Raw genomic sequence first — 15268 nt, 5'->3', positions numbered from 1 at the left:
CCACTGCACCGACACCTCACTGCAAACGCATCATTATCGCCTCCCGCAGGGACCCATCCACCTTTGTGCGCCTCACTTCAGTCGACCTTGAAAGGGCACAGGAGGTGAGCTCACAGACCACTCCCAGGCACTGATCCTCCCCTTCATAGTCCACCATCCGCATCCAGAAAGAATATGTCAACCCTCAGTTTGGGGAGAATATAATAGAAAAGGCAACTCTCACTTATAAATCCTTGAAGGGATGAGATCTCACCCTTTAAAAAGAAAGATACCTCAAGCGATAAATACATTTGTTTGTCCTCAGGTTTTTTTAAAAACTTTAGACTTTCGAGATACATCGTGGTAGCAGGCCCTTCGGCCCACCGATTCCACGCTGACCAGAGATTCCTGTACGCTCGCACTATCCTACACACTGGAGACAATTTACAATTTTGTCCGAAGCCAATTAACCTACAAACTTTGGAATGTGGGAGGAAACCGGAGCGCCCGGAGAAACCCCACGTGGTCACAGGGAGAACGTACAAACTCCGCACAGATGGAACCCGTAGTCAGGATCGGACTGTGGTGCTGTAAGGCAGCAACTCTACAGCTGCGCCACCGTGCTGCCCCATACTTTAATGAATGTTGGAATTTCATTCACATTCCTATTTCTCCAAACGATTGAAGAGGAAACAGCTGTGCAGTGGATGCTTGCAATTCTGTGTGAAGCAAGGGATGATTCTCCATACTTAAATATTATTTAGCACATAAAACCAAAATTCTAATCCAAAATACAAAGACTTAAAATTCTGTATTCCTCTGTGTATTTTTATTCACCATTTTGCTTTGTATTTGTTTTAAATAAATGAGATGAAACCAGCATGGATAATAATGTGCAGGGGATGTGGTAATATTAACGGAGATTTCACTTTACAATAATGACATTAATATGAATCCCACTGGACATTGGAACATTTGTGGCACCTAAATTATTGCAGTTAACATATGGTTCAATACATCAAACAACGTTGTGGTGCCAAGTTGAGTTGCAACTCCATTTTTGGAAACCAGTTAATTTAGAGTTTGTACATGAGGTTCACAAGTTAGAATATGTAGGCCTTGTATATAATGGCACGTTTCAAAAATCCTTTGTAAATATATCAAGCAACCAGCTTTGGTGATTGTCTGTACTGCTGGAGCTTTAACCAAGGACATCTCTTCAAATGATGGCTGCAAAAAAAGTTTTTCTCATATTTTCAATTGGTGGTAACATTTAATGTTGCTGCTACCCAACTTGCACAGTGATTCAGAATCAGAGGAGATTAGATAACAATTAGTAGGCTGAAAATGCACCAGGTTGAATATCCTCGACAGGTTCAAGGTGAAGGGGAACAGATTTAATAGGAATCTGAGGGATAACCTTTTCACACAAAGGGTGGTGGGTGTATGGAACAAGCTGTCAGCGGAGGTAGTTGAGGCTGGAACTAAGCCAATGTTTAAGAAACAGTTGGACAGGTACATGGATAGGATAAGTTTGGAGGGATATGGACCAAGCGCAGGCAGGTGGGACTAAGTGTAACTGGAACATGTGTGGGCAAGTTGGGCCGAAGGGCCTGTTTCCACTCTGTTTCACTATGACAAAAATGGAAACATGAATAGTTTCTTTTAAAGGCAGGTAATTTGTACTCATTCATAGATTGTAGCCATTGCAATCCACCCCTAATCACTGCGACAAAAACACAAACGCTGGACTGAAGAAGTGTCCCAACCCGAAACGCCAGTAAACCTTGCTCTCCAAAGATGCTGCCTGACCTGACGAGTCACTCTAGCACTGTGTGTGTTTTTGATCAAGATTTCTGCATTGCAGTTCCTTATATCTACCGAATCGCTCCTAAATTGAATGACTTAATGGCAGTAAAGAGTCAACCATGTTGGTGGGCATCGACCAGCTGGTAGCAAATTTCCTTCAAATCACTGAATTTAGATACCTTAGCCCCCAGGTGGTATTCAAATCTATACTCACATTTATTAGTCATTGTCTCAAGTCTACTATCCAAAGACATAAAACTATGTTGTCAGATTTCAATTTAATAATATCATTCATAATTACATGAGGAAGAACATTCACAGAGAACTGGCCTAGATGATGGGCCTGCACACAGGGAAACCTATTGGTAAATTGCAGCAGTTTTGCCAATAGTTTACTATCAATTGATGGTGCTTTAGAAAGCTTGGCCTTCATTTGCTGCTAAGACTGCAGACGATTAAATGTTAGAATGAGGCTGTTCAGATTTATGAAAGCGGATTAATAGCAGAGTTTCAGCTTCCACTCTGTCTAGTTCAGTTCAGTTTAGTTTAGAGCGTGGAAACGGGTCCTTCATCCAATTGAGTTTGCCAATCATTGATCACCCGTTTACACCAGTTCTATGTTATCATAACTTCATAAGTTATAGGAGCACAATTAGGCCATTCGGTCCATTGTCTACTCCACCATTCAATCATGGCTGATCTATCTCTCCCTCTCAACCCCACTCCCCTGCCTTCTCTCCATAACCTCTGACACCCGTACTAATCGAGAATCAATCTGTCTCTGCCTTAAAAACATCAATTGGCTTGGCCACCACAGCCTTCTGTGGCAAAGAATTCCACAGATTCACCACCCACTTTCTCATCCCCTCTCTACACCAACGTTTCTCAACCGGGGTTTTTTTTTTGCATTTTCAATAAATTTGGAGGGAAAACATGTTAATTATTTTATTACACCGTAATAATATATCATTTAGCCTTATGAACTTAAGTTTATAAAGATGAAGAAAGGATGAAAGTGATTATAACAGCTATTATAATTTTTTTAAGTAGGGGTTCCTGAGACATGAAAATTGTTTCAAGGTAGCAAAAGTTAGAAAAGAGAGAAAGAAAAATCAGTGAGTGGGTTGCAGCAGATCTTTGGAGGTAGGAAAATAGCAATATCGTTTCGGGCCAAAAACCCTTCTCCAGCATCTGCAGTTCTTCTTTAAAAATTATTATTTGAAAGGGTTAAAAGATTAGGGTATAAAAAGAAACTTGAAAAAGATGAGAAATGGCCTGGCCAAAACCTTCTCACATCTCAGGGTTCAAATTATTTCTTCTGCAGAGGCGTAGCTCACACTAGTGCATATTCAGAGGCCATTAAACAGACCCCAGGTCTCTTGGGAGTGGAGGTGGGGAGGAGTGGTGAAACAAATAGGCACCATACTACATGACATTTTTGCCACAGCACAACATTCTATGGAGCAAGGTATAACATTCCTGCTACTTATTTGGATAAAATAAATAGCAGAAATTAGCACTGTAACTGACAGCTGCTGGTCCATGTGAATGGATTGGCATTATTGCGATCTCCCGATGACAATGGATCTCTGAAGTTAAGGGAAGATAGACACAAAATGCTGGAGTAACCCAGCGGGGCAGGCAGCATCGCTGGAGTGAAGGAATGGGTGTCGTTACGGGTCGAGACCCTTCTTCAGACTAAGTGTGTAAGGGATTCCCCGATAGCAGGGGAATCCCCGACCTGGCGGGGGATCGCAGGTACAGGAGTTCAGTGCCAGGAAACACCAGGATGTCTCAGTGTTGTGCGGCAACATGGCCGACGGGCGATTTACAAACAAGGCTGCAGTGCAGGTGTACCACAACCCCCCACCTCCCCCCCCCCCCACACCTCTACCATTCTACTGGCCAATGTACAGTCCTGAGAGAATAAAGTTGAGGACTTAAGGTCAAGGCTGCTTTATCAAAGGGAGCTGAGGGAATGTTGTGTGCTCCGCTTCACAGAGACATGGCTCACCTCCAGCTCCCAGACTCTGGCATGCAGCCCAATGGTTTCTCCATCCATCGCATGGGCCCAATGGAGGCATCAGGGAAAGGGAAAGGGAGAGGCGGGGGCATCTACCTCGTGGTCAACTCTTTGCGGTGCTCAGATGTGGCAGTTCTGTTCATCTCCTGCTCTCCGTATCTGGCACACCTGATGGTGAAGTATTGTCGCTGCTGGCTCCCAAGGGAATTCACCTCCATCATCCTGACCGCAGTCTACATCCCACCCCAGGCAGTTGTTGGTCTAGTAAATGCCATACGACATACCCCAACTCCTTTCCTATCAGAGCCGGGGCTTCATCAAGGCCAGCTTGAAGAAATCTCTCCCAAACTACTACCAGCACATCTCCTGCAGCACCAGAGGATCAAACACCTTGACCACTGCTATACCACAATCAAAGATGCCTATCACTCCCCTCACCCTCATTTCGTGAAACACGGCCATTCTGCTGTGCTGCTTTTTCCTGCATACAGGCAGCAACTGAAGAGCATCCCCCCAGCAGTGAGGACTGCTCAGAGCTGGTCAGAGGAGGCAGAGGAACAATTCCGGGACTGCTTGGAGTCAGAAGACTGGGCGATGTTCAAGGACTCACCTGAGTGAATGTGCTACAGTTGTTACTAACTTCATAAGGAAATTTGTGAGGAGTGTTTGCCCATGAAAACCATCTCGCCGTTCCCCAACCAGAATCCTTGGATGAACGAGGAGGTCCACAATCTCGGGCATTCAGGTCTGGCGGGGCAGATTCATGGAAGAAGTCGAGATACACTACGAACTTCAACTAAACACCAAACTGCCTTGGTAGCATAAGGGACTTTGGGCTTAGTTGTGATTTGCTCTATACTTTGTATTTTTTCTATTGATAGAACTTTTTTTTTGTTTGTTTTGTTTATTATATTATTTGTTGAATATTGTGTTAGAAACCCGTTGTGCTGCCACAAGTAAGAAAACACTCTTGATTCTTGTGGCAACTGAAGCACCTGGAGGAAACCCACGAGGTCTCAGGGAGAACGTGAAAAATCCACTCAGACAGCTCCAGAGATCAGGATTGAACCTGGGTCTCTGGCGCTCTTTGCCGCCTGTTATTGCAGCTCTTCCAGTATTCGGGTAAAAATACATTCAAGCGTACAAAGGAGGTTTCTGTTGAACGTTGGACACAGTTGTGGATGACACATTAAGTGCTGTTTAAAAGAAACTCCTAATCTGGGAGACACAATATTGGGCATAGGTTTTAGAGTTAAATTAAAATTTGCCTTTTTTTATTGCAGACTTTTTTTAGGCTTCATCTCAAAAGTCAAGTTGCCAATATCCGCATTCTTCCAATTCACTCATTTTCATTTAATCATTCGCATTGAATTATTGCTATTTGTTTTCTTTCTGGGGAAATCCCAGCATCACAGTGGTCTTTTCAACCCTGAGCTGATTAATAAAATTAATTAGGGGAAAAGATTTACATAGAAACATAGAAACATAGAAAATAGGTGCTGGAGTAGGCCATTCGGCCCTTCGAGCCTGCACCGCCATTCAATATGATCATGGCTGATCATCCAACTCAGTATCCTGTACCTGCCTTCTCTCCATACCCCCTGATCCCTTTAGCCACAAGGGCCACATCTAACTCCCTCTTAAATATAGCCAATGAACTGGCCTCAACTACCCTATGTGGCAGAGAATTCCAGAGATTTACCACTCTCTGTGTGAAAAATGTTTTTCTCATCTTGGTCCTTAAAGATTTCCCCCTTATCCTTAAACTGTGACCCCTTGTTCTGGAATAATAGGAATAATCTTAATAGGAATCTGAGGGGTAATATCGCAGGAATACAACATGCAATGCAACATGGAATGCTGCACATGCAACTTCCTACATGGCTGGTCACATTATACATGAACAATATAGAATATCTTGTTTCCCCACTGCACTATCTGGAAAATCAACTCACTCATTCTCAGTGAGCCAGATTTTGCAGTATTTGACATTGGGAGCTTTAACAGAGTTTTTAAAAAATAACTTTAGGGGCAGCACAGTGCCACAGCTGATTCCCAGCGGCAGATAACCAGTTCAATCCTGACCTCAGGTACTGTCTGTGTGGAGTCTGCGTGTTCTTCCTGTGATCATGTGGGTTTCCACAGGGTGCTCCAGTTTTCTTCCATATTCTAAGGTGTGCGGGATTGTAAGTAAATTGGACTCTGTAAAAAAATATTGGTTTGTTGTGAGCGGGGTGGATGCGAAAGTGGGATGACATAGAAATAGTGTGAATGGGTTGGCTTGGACTCGGTGGGCTGAAGGGCCTGTTTCCATGCTGTACCGCAAAACCGAATTTAACAACTCCAATTGCTAATCTTTTTTGTTAGTCATGCAGCTTCCCATCTTGAAATAATATTCTTAATTCATTTAATTGGGTCTTTAAAGAACTACTCACTCCAGGTGACAATTGTTTCATTATTTTCAAAGACGGGACGGTATTGAATTGGCCAAATGGATGCTTAATGTAACTACACAATTGACTGCATTTTTCACTGACATTACATTACAAGGTCAAGTAACTTTATTCTCAAACTATTTGCTAAGGGTGTGACACAGACTGCAAAAATATTTGAACTGGTTACCTGGATTTTGATCTACTAATGAGTTTCCAACAAAACAAGCATTGTTGTACACTTTTACTTCTTCAATTATTGAATGGAAAACTGACCCTATATTTGTAGTAAACTGTAATCTGAACAAGATGAAACATGCCCACGGCGGTGGCAAATATTTATCATGCAGGCTTGTTGAATTGAAATGCAGCATCGATCGGCTGCAGTTTCATACACACAAATATCTTTATACACATGGTATTAACCTGGCTTGATACGTGCAATTACATCCATATAGTTTTTCTACAGTCCAACATTGTTTTATCTTACTTACTTTATCATTCTGCAAATGTAAGGGTACAATGTTATAAATCGTACATTTTCACAAGGAGATTTCCTATCAGCACCTTAATTCTGCCAATTAGTACCTCGTTTATGTGAATCTAATACTCTGCGGGAGCTTAAGTTTATTTTCGGTTAGTTTAGTATCGAGATACAGTGTGGAAACAGGCCCTGCAGTCCAGTGAGACTGAACCGACCAATGATCACACGCGCACAAATTAACTTACAAACCTGCACGTCTTTAGAAAGTGGTTGGAAACTGGAGCACCCGGAGAAAACCTACCTGGTCGCAGGTAGAACGTACAAACATTAGCCGAGGTCAGAATCGATCCCGGATCGCTGGCGCTGTAAGGCAGAAAATCTTCCATGTGCCTACCCAAAGCCTCTTAAACACCACTATAGTATCTCTCTCCACACCTCTCTGGCAGTGCATTCCACATACCAACCACCTCGGGTGCTAAAAACTTGCCCCGCATTTCTACCCTGGGAATAAGAAATAATAAGGGGAATAGATCACTTGTGGGATTGATCTATAGGCCTCCCCTTAAAATTAACAACACCATAGAACAGAGTACAAAATAATAAATAATAGCAGCTTGCAAAAAAGGTATGGCAATAATCCTGGGGAATTTTAATCTAGATAAACACTAAGGAAATATCAGCAAAGGAAGCCTAGATGATGTGTTCGTGGAGCATTTTAGAGATAGTCACTTAGAACAGGACATACTGTACTAGTATCAAGCAGAGGGCAGGTTCCACTAGACCTGGAATTGTGTAACAAGATGGCTTAATAAACAAGTTCATACAGTAGACACATATGTGCAATATTGATCGTATTATAAATTTTACATTCAGGGAGAGGAGAATGAGCCAAGGATTTTACTTCAAACTAGATCAGAGACATGACACAGAGCACATAAGAGTTAACTTTGCTTTATTTTCTGTGATGCTTTGAATCTTCACTGCTTTTTCTTTGTCGAGCACAGTGGATTGTAATGAATCTGATGGGCTGTAATTGATCCTCACTGAAACTGCCTTGTTATTACAATACATTCATTAAGCCAGGTTAAAGATAAGGTCCCACATAGGAGATTAGTGGGCAAAATTAGGGCACATGGTATTGGGGGTTGAGTGCTGACATGGATAGAAAATTGGTTTGCAGACAGGAAACAAAGAGTAGGGATTAACGGGCCGCTTACAAAATGGCAGGCAGTGACTAGTGGGGTTCCGCAAGGCTCGGTGCTGGGACCGCAGCTATTTACAATATACATCAATGATTTGGATGGAGGGATTCAAAGTAACATTAGCAAATTTGCAGATGACACAAAGCTTGGTGGCAGTGTGAACTGTGAGGAGGGTGCTATGAGAATGCAGGGTGACTTGGACAGGTTGGGGGAGTGGGCAGATGCATGGCAGATGAAGTTTAGTATGGATAAATGTGAGGTTATCCACTTTGGTATCAAAAACAGGAAGGCAGATTACTATCTAAATGGCGTTGTTGGGAAAAGGGGAAATACAACGGGATCTGGGGGTCCTTGTTCATCAGTCTATGAAAGTAAGCATGCAGGTACAGCAGGCAGTGAAGAAAGCGAATGGCATGTAGGCCTTTATAACAAGAGGAGTCGAGAATAGGAGCAAAGAGGTCCTTCTGCAGTTGTACAGGGCCCTAGTGAGACCACACCTGGAGTATTGTGTGCAGTTTTGGTCCCTTAATTTGAGGAAGGACATTCTTGCTATTGAGGGAGTGCAGCGTAGGTTTACAATGTTCATTCCTGGGATGGCGGGACTGTCATATGCTGAGAGAATGGAGCGGCTGGGCTTGTACACTCTGGAGTTTAGAAGGATGAGAGGGAATCTTATTGAAACATATAAGATTGTTAAGGGTTTGGACACGCTAGAGGCAGGAAACATGTTCCTGATGTTGGGGGAGAGCAGAACCAGGGGCCATCCCGGGAGTTAACCTTGTAAACCTACACTGCACTCCCTCAAGAATGATACAAATCCACTAATTAGCTAATTGTTTGTTGTGCTCACAAAGTAACTTTATTCTTAATGGAACTAAAAATCAAAAAAACGTGCATTTTGCTACCGAGGATAGACAAAAAGTGCTGGAGTAACTCAGCAGGACAGGCAACATCTCTAGAGAAAAACGATGGGTGACGTTTTCGGGCCGAGACCCTTCTTCAGACTCAGATTTTGCTACCACAGTTTTCACTGTCACGTAGAATGAAAGTTATCTCCAAAATTCAATTGGCATTAATGTTAGTATCTTCTCAGTGAAAACAATAGGTTTAGTGCAAGAATCCTTGAAACAAACTTTTTGGCATAACCCAGGAGATTTTGTAACACATGCGTTTAATCAGCCACTAAATATGACAGAGCTGTTTTCATTAACATTATGCATGTTACAATCCACCTTAACCCTCCATTTCCATTTATATCACACAGAAGCACGTTAATCCATCATTACTCATCTATCCAAATGTGTAGGGTACAAAAAGCTGGAGTAACTCAGCGGGACAGGCAGCATCTCTGGAGAGAGGTGACGTTTCGGGTCGAGACCCTGTCCTTTCAGCCCCAAACTTGATCTGCACTCCCACACTTTGCCTGCAGTCATTCATCAGGAACATTTTGCATATTGTATGAAATCCTTCCGAAATTATTTGGTTGTCTTTGATGTCTTGATAGCCTGTGAAAAAGAACAGCATGGGCGCAAACAAACTGAAAAATCATAAATAAGCAACAAGATGAACTGTTGATGACAGAGATTGGCTTGATTTTCCAGCATCATTGACTTTTCACACGGCTACATGGAGTAAATAACAGCACGGTGGCACAGTGGTAGAGTTGCTGTCTTACACCCTTACAGCGCCAGACACCTGGGTTTGATCCCGAGCACAGGTACTGTCTGTATGGAGTGTGTACATTCTCCCCGTGGCCGCGTGGGTTTTCTCCGAGATCTTCGGTTTCTTCCCACACTCCAAAGACGTACAGGTATATAGGTTAATTGGCTTGGTATAAATGTAAATCGTCCTTAGTAGTGTAGGATAGTGTTAATGTGCGGGGATCGCTGGTTAGCGCAGACTCGGTGGGCCGAAGGGCCTGTTTCTGCAGTGTATCTCTAAACTACAAACCAAGTGGTGGTCAGTGATTTCAAGGTATGGGTAGTAAAGCAGAGAGAGCTTGTCTTGGCTTCTCTAATGTTTCCTGGAGTCCAGTAGTGATCACACGTGGTAATAACGGAACATGCTGGAAAAACACAGAAGGTCAGGCAGAAAATATGAAAGGAGAAACAGACTATGAGATGCTGCAAGCATTGGTTTAGCTTAGTGTATTATTGTTACGTATACTGAGGTATAGTGAAACGCTTTTGTTTGCGTGCTATACAGTCGGGGAAAAGACTATACATGAATACAATCAAACCATCCCCAGTGTACAGATGGAGGATAAAGGGTACGGCACTCAGTACAGGATAGAACATTGAAGTCCAATGAAGTCCAGTGAGAGTGAGGTCCTCACCTCCCATCTACCTCATTGAAGAATTTTGAACTATCTTAAATTGGACTTCAATGTTATGTCCATGTTTGTGTTGTGAGCGAAGGTAGACACAAAAATATTGGAGTAACTCAGCGGGACAGGCAGCATCTCTGGAGAGAAGGAATGGGTGACCCTTCCAGTTCAGACCTTTCTTCAGTGTGTTGTTAGCCACTGGATGCTACTTCTCACCTGTTGCTTTCTTTGTCCATTCTGCCCCACGAAAACATGTGCAAACATGCAGTCAGTTTTACGAGAGGATTCTAACCCGTAGCATCCATTAACAATGTGCGATGTGATAACATTTCTGGATTAAACTTTATCCCTTGAATTCTGTTAAAGCACCCAACCCTCGATATTCTCCATGATATTGCCATGAACTGAAAGTTATCTTGAGGGGGGATCTTATAGAAACTTACAAAATTCTTAAGGGGTTGGACAGGCTAGATGCAGGAAGATTGTTCCCGATGTTGAGGAAGTCCAGGACAAGGGATCACAGTTTAAGGATAAAGGGGAAATCCTTTGGGACCGAGATGAGAAAAGCATTTTTCACACAGAGAGTGGTGAATCTCTGGAACTCTCTGCCACAGAAGGTAGTTGAGGCCAGTTCATTGACTATATTTAAGAGGGAGTTAGATGTGGCCCTTGTGGCTAAAGGGATCAGGGGGTATGGAGAGAAGGCAGGTGGTACAGGATACTGAGTTGGATGATCAGCCATGATCATATTGAATGGCGGTGCAGGCTCGAAGGGCCGAATGGCCTACTCCTGCACCTATTTTTCAATGTTTCTATGTTTCTATATGAAACCATTCGATCCACACCAAAGTCTGTACTGGAGGAAAAAAAAGACTACAATAAAACTGTAGGATCTTTTAAGAGTCTGTAATTTTATTTTGTGAGCAGTTATAAACTGCTTGAGCTTTGCTCTCACCTTTGACTATCTCGGTGGCACTTTTTCACTAATCACTTCCAGGTGCCTATTTGCGCCATATAATTTATAATAGGACAGAGAATTCTTTGTTCGTTAAACAACGTAGAGTGTAGAATAGCTAACATCAGAGGGAAACATTTATTGGACCACTGTTCTTGCAAACAATTTAATACTGTGTTCACCTTGTGTAACTTGGCCTTTGTGCAATTGACAAACTCAAATTTTAGGTTTTGTTTTCCTAATTGTCGGACAGCAGTCTGGCGACATGCCAGATTGATCAGCTGTATTTTTGAAAATCACTCGGTTTATTTGCTCCGAGATCCCTCCACAGCGTTTTTTTAAAATCATTTTGGCCAAAAATTTACAAACAGAGAAATTCATCATTGGTCGTTGGCACCAAACACAAATAAGCCTGCCGGATGCCAATTGCACTCACGTTCTGCAAAGGTGCAGAGTATAGAGTCATATAGAGTAGGTATAGAGTCATAGAGACATGCAGCATGGAAACTGGCCCTTTGGCCCAACTTGCCCATGCTAACCAAGATGCCCATATGCACTAGTCCCACCTGCCTGCATTCGGCCCATATCTCTCTTATTATATTGCTCTGAATAGCTCATATCCATGTACCTGTGCATTTGTCTTTTGTTCCCGATGTTGGAGGAGTCCAGAACCAGGGGCCACTGTTTAAGAATAAGGGGTAAGCTATTTAGAACGGAGGTGAGGAAAAAACTTTTTTACCCAGAGAGTTGTGAATCTGTGGAATTCTCTGCCTCAGTGGAGGCCGGTTCTCTGGATGCTTTCAAGAGTGAATTAGATAGAGCTCTTAAATATAGTGGAGTCAAGGGATATGGGGAAAGGCCAGGAATGGGGTACTGATTGTGGATGATCAGCCATGATCACAGTCAATGGCGGTGCTGGCTCGAAGGGCCGAACGGCCTACTCCTGCACCTATTGTCTATTGTCTATTGTTTAAATGTTATAATACTGGCCTCAACTACCTCTGATCATTCAGCACAACAGCTTAGTTTTCGTGCACTTTTGGAACCTGGATTTCACGGGTAAAGCCAGCATTTATTGCACATCCCAATATTCCCCTACAGAGGTGGTGAGGAGTGCTGAAGTCCTGCTCATTATGGTACACTCATAATGTTGCTGAGTTGGGAGTTCCAGGATACAGACCGTTTGCCAATGAAGGAGATGCAAGGAGGAAGCACAGCTCCTCAATACGACCACAGCAGCACCTTCCCCTTCAAAATGTTTCCTCTCAGCCTCCATCCCAATATCTATTCACTAGAGTAATAACATTTAATAACCCCCTTCCAATATAACTCTTATCCTATTCTATGATTATACAAGAAAAATGATTAGATTAGATGGCTCATGTGAAATTTCAGTGTAAACATAAAGGGCATGTGGTCTAAAGATGGGCCCCGCCCTTAAGTATCACGTATCTATGTTCTCCAGAGATGCTGCCTGACCCACCGATTTACTCCAACACCTTGTGTCTTTTTTGATAAACCACTACCTTCAGTTCCTTGTGTCTACATGAACGTGTAGCCTCACTACTTGCCTAACTGATCAATGCTTATCGATCATGAGTACTAGTCTGTTCTAGTTAAACCTTTATGAATCTCTGTCTCTATCAAATTATATCTGATGTATCTTAATGGATTCATTTTTTTTAATATAACTGCTCCATTAATGTTCCAGTCTTACCTCTAATCTAATTAGAAGTTTCGAGACACAACCCTGGTCTGTATTATTGCAATTGAAACTCATGACTATGCCACTGAATCAGGTTGGAGGAACTTTTCTCTACGTTGGAATTTTATGTAAGATTTTTAGTGTGGGATTAATTCCTCTTTCTAGGTTTCAACTCATCATATTTTAACCTAACAATCATTTTTAATCTATAAATATATATTTTTTTGTTTTATTGATATTGATGGAGATATAAAGTGTAGACTTTCTTTGCAGTAGTATAATGAAATATAATGTAATATAATATAATATCACATGCTGGATTACAAGAAACTGGATTTTTTTTCCTAAAATAATAATTACATTTTCATGTTCACTTTTGGATTTGTAACATACATTCAAATTTTTGCACCATATACTGTACTACCAAACCACTTGAGATTCTTTGCAGTGAAGAAATTAATGTAGCATAAAGGGCCTGTCCCACGAGTATGCGACCTGCATGCGGCAAGCGCGACCTAAAGGGCCAGTCCCACGAGCATGCGACTGCATGCGGCAAGCGTGACCAAACCGGAAGCGGGGGCCGCGCGGAGGTCGAGTGAGTGACATGAAGTTCGAGCGAAGTCCGCGGGAAGTTCGTGAGTGACGTATGGCGTCGAGGTGGCTACAGGCCGGCAGGCCGTTGCCGCGCCGAATTTTTGAACACGGTCAGTTTTTCGGAGCCCCACGCAATGTCGGGACCAGCTCCGCACAACTCCATACGGCTCCGGCGATTGAAGTGGGACCGGCCCCGCGAGACCCTACGGCTTAAGCGACCACGTTAGGTCACGCTTGCCGCATGGAGTCGCATGCTCATGGGACAGGCCCTTTAGGTCGCGCTTGCCGCATGCAGGTGGCATGCTCGTGGGACAGGCCCTTTACTAAAACATGGAGGTAAATGAATGAATGAATGAATGAATGAATGAATGAATGAATGAATGAATAAGTTTATTGGCCAAGTATGTACACATACAAGGAATTTGCCTTGGTGCTCTGCTCACAAGTAACAACACAACATACAGTAACCAATTAAGAATAAAACATAATATATAAAAACAATGTAACTATTATTTCCAGAGCAATTCAAAAGCCCCAAGCCCATTTCTATGACTAGTTGTAAAATTAACAGCAGGATGTACACTTTGAACCTGCCATTTTTAAATCCAAATTTAATGCCACCATATAATTATTGCCTTTCATCAAATGTAATCAAGATCCCTAATTGTTATTCACTTTCTATTTATATGCAAATTGATAACATTCCTGGGAGTAGTTCTATTTTATATTTGACATTGAAGATTATTCCAATTCAACATTATTACAAACTTCAATACAATAATAGTTAAAACAAAAAAGAACTGGATTGTTGTGCATCATTCAAAATTATTTTAAATGTATTTATTTTTATTTTTTACCAGTGGAATGTGCCATACCTGCTGCATGCCGGGATGGAACTGGTTGTAATTTAAGGGAGATGGGAAGCCAATGTTTCGACCAACAACTGCCGTACCATCACGTGAAAGAGATGACAACATATCCGAGCAGCCTTCCTCTCAAGATACCAACTACTGCAAGAGACCAACTTTAGCAAGGGTCAGAGTGACCTCATAGAACAATGGACCCAGGACATTTACTTCAGAATTAACCAGTGGGGATAGAGAGTCTTCCTGAAGTCAAAGAATAAATTTGTTGATTGCATTCATGTTGGTAAAATTAAATCCATGGAATATCATCTTTAGGACTGTCCCAATGTTTCTGCTGCAATTATTTTCCTGATTTTACCACTGAGTCCGTCAATTTATACAGCCTTCTCAATTTATGAGCCTCTCATCTGTTTTTGCACACTTTTAGCTAAAGTGCATTTATTCCACCAGATGGCCACACTGTTGCTGAAATTGTTCACTATTGAACTGAAGTTCCATGTATAATAATTCAAATGTTCCTGGGGACAAAGTGTGTGAACAAGGAGATTGTTTGATGTGCTACAGAGCAGTGGGGGTGGAGATAAAAGTAGAAAATGACAGAAACACTCGGCAGGTCAGACAGCATCAGTGGAAAAAGAAGCCAAACCATTGTTTCAGGTCAAAGACCCTGTGTCAGAATGGGATGGGGAGATTAGTCAACATTAGCTTGTAAAAGTACTTGTGGTTGCCGCTACCTCAAAGAAATATCATCCATTGCAATTCAAATATGTACAGAGAGGTGATGACTGGATACGTTGAAGTAATCTTTCATTTTGATTGCTCGTTGTGGAGATCGCTGCATTACCACCAGTAGTTTGAAGAGTTGTGAATCGGGCTTACCCCACCAGAGATGA

General features: G+C 42.3%; 1 long non-coding RNA gene across 1 annotated transcript; it reads left to right on the top strand.

Annotated features, from left to right (window-relative positions):
- Positions 1 to 12915: 12915 nt before the first annotated feature.
- On the top strand, positions 12916 to 14697 carry LOC116971718. The gene is made up of 2 exons (XR_004411589.1): positions 12916 to 13009; positions 14370 to 14697. It is a non-coding gene; the product is annotated as an uncharacterized LOC116971718 (long non-coding RNA).
- Positions 14698 to 15268: the final 571 nt, after the last annotated feature.

Source organism: Amblyraja radiata, chromosome 1 (assembly GCF_010909765.2).
Source record: "Amblyraja radiata isolate CabotCenter1 chromosome 1, sAmbRad1.1.pri, whole genome shotgun sequence".
Lineage (NCBI taxonomy): Eukaryota > Metazoa > Chordata > Chondrichthyes > Rajiformes > Rajidae > Amblyraja > Amblyraja radiata.
Note: the sequence above shows the minus strand (reverse complement) of the source record. Positions and strands in the feature narration are given on the sequence as shown.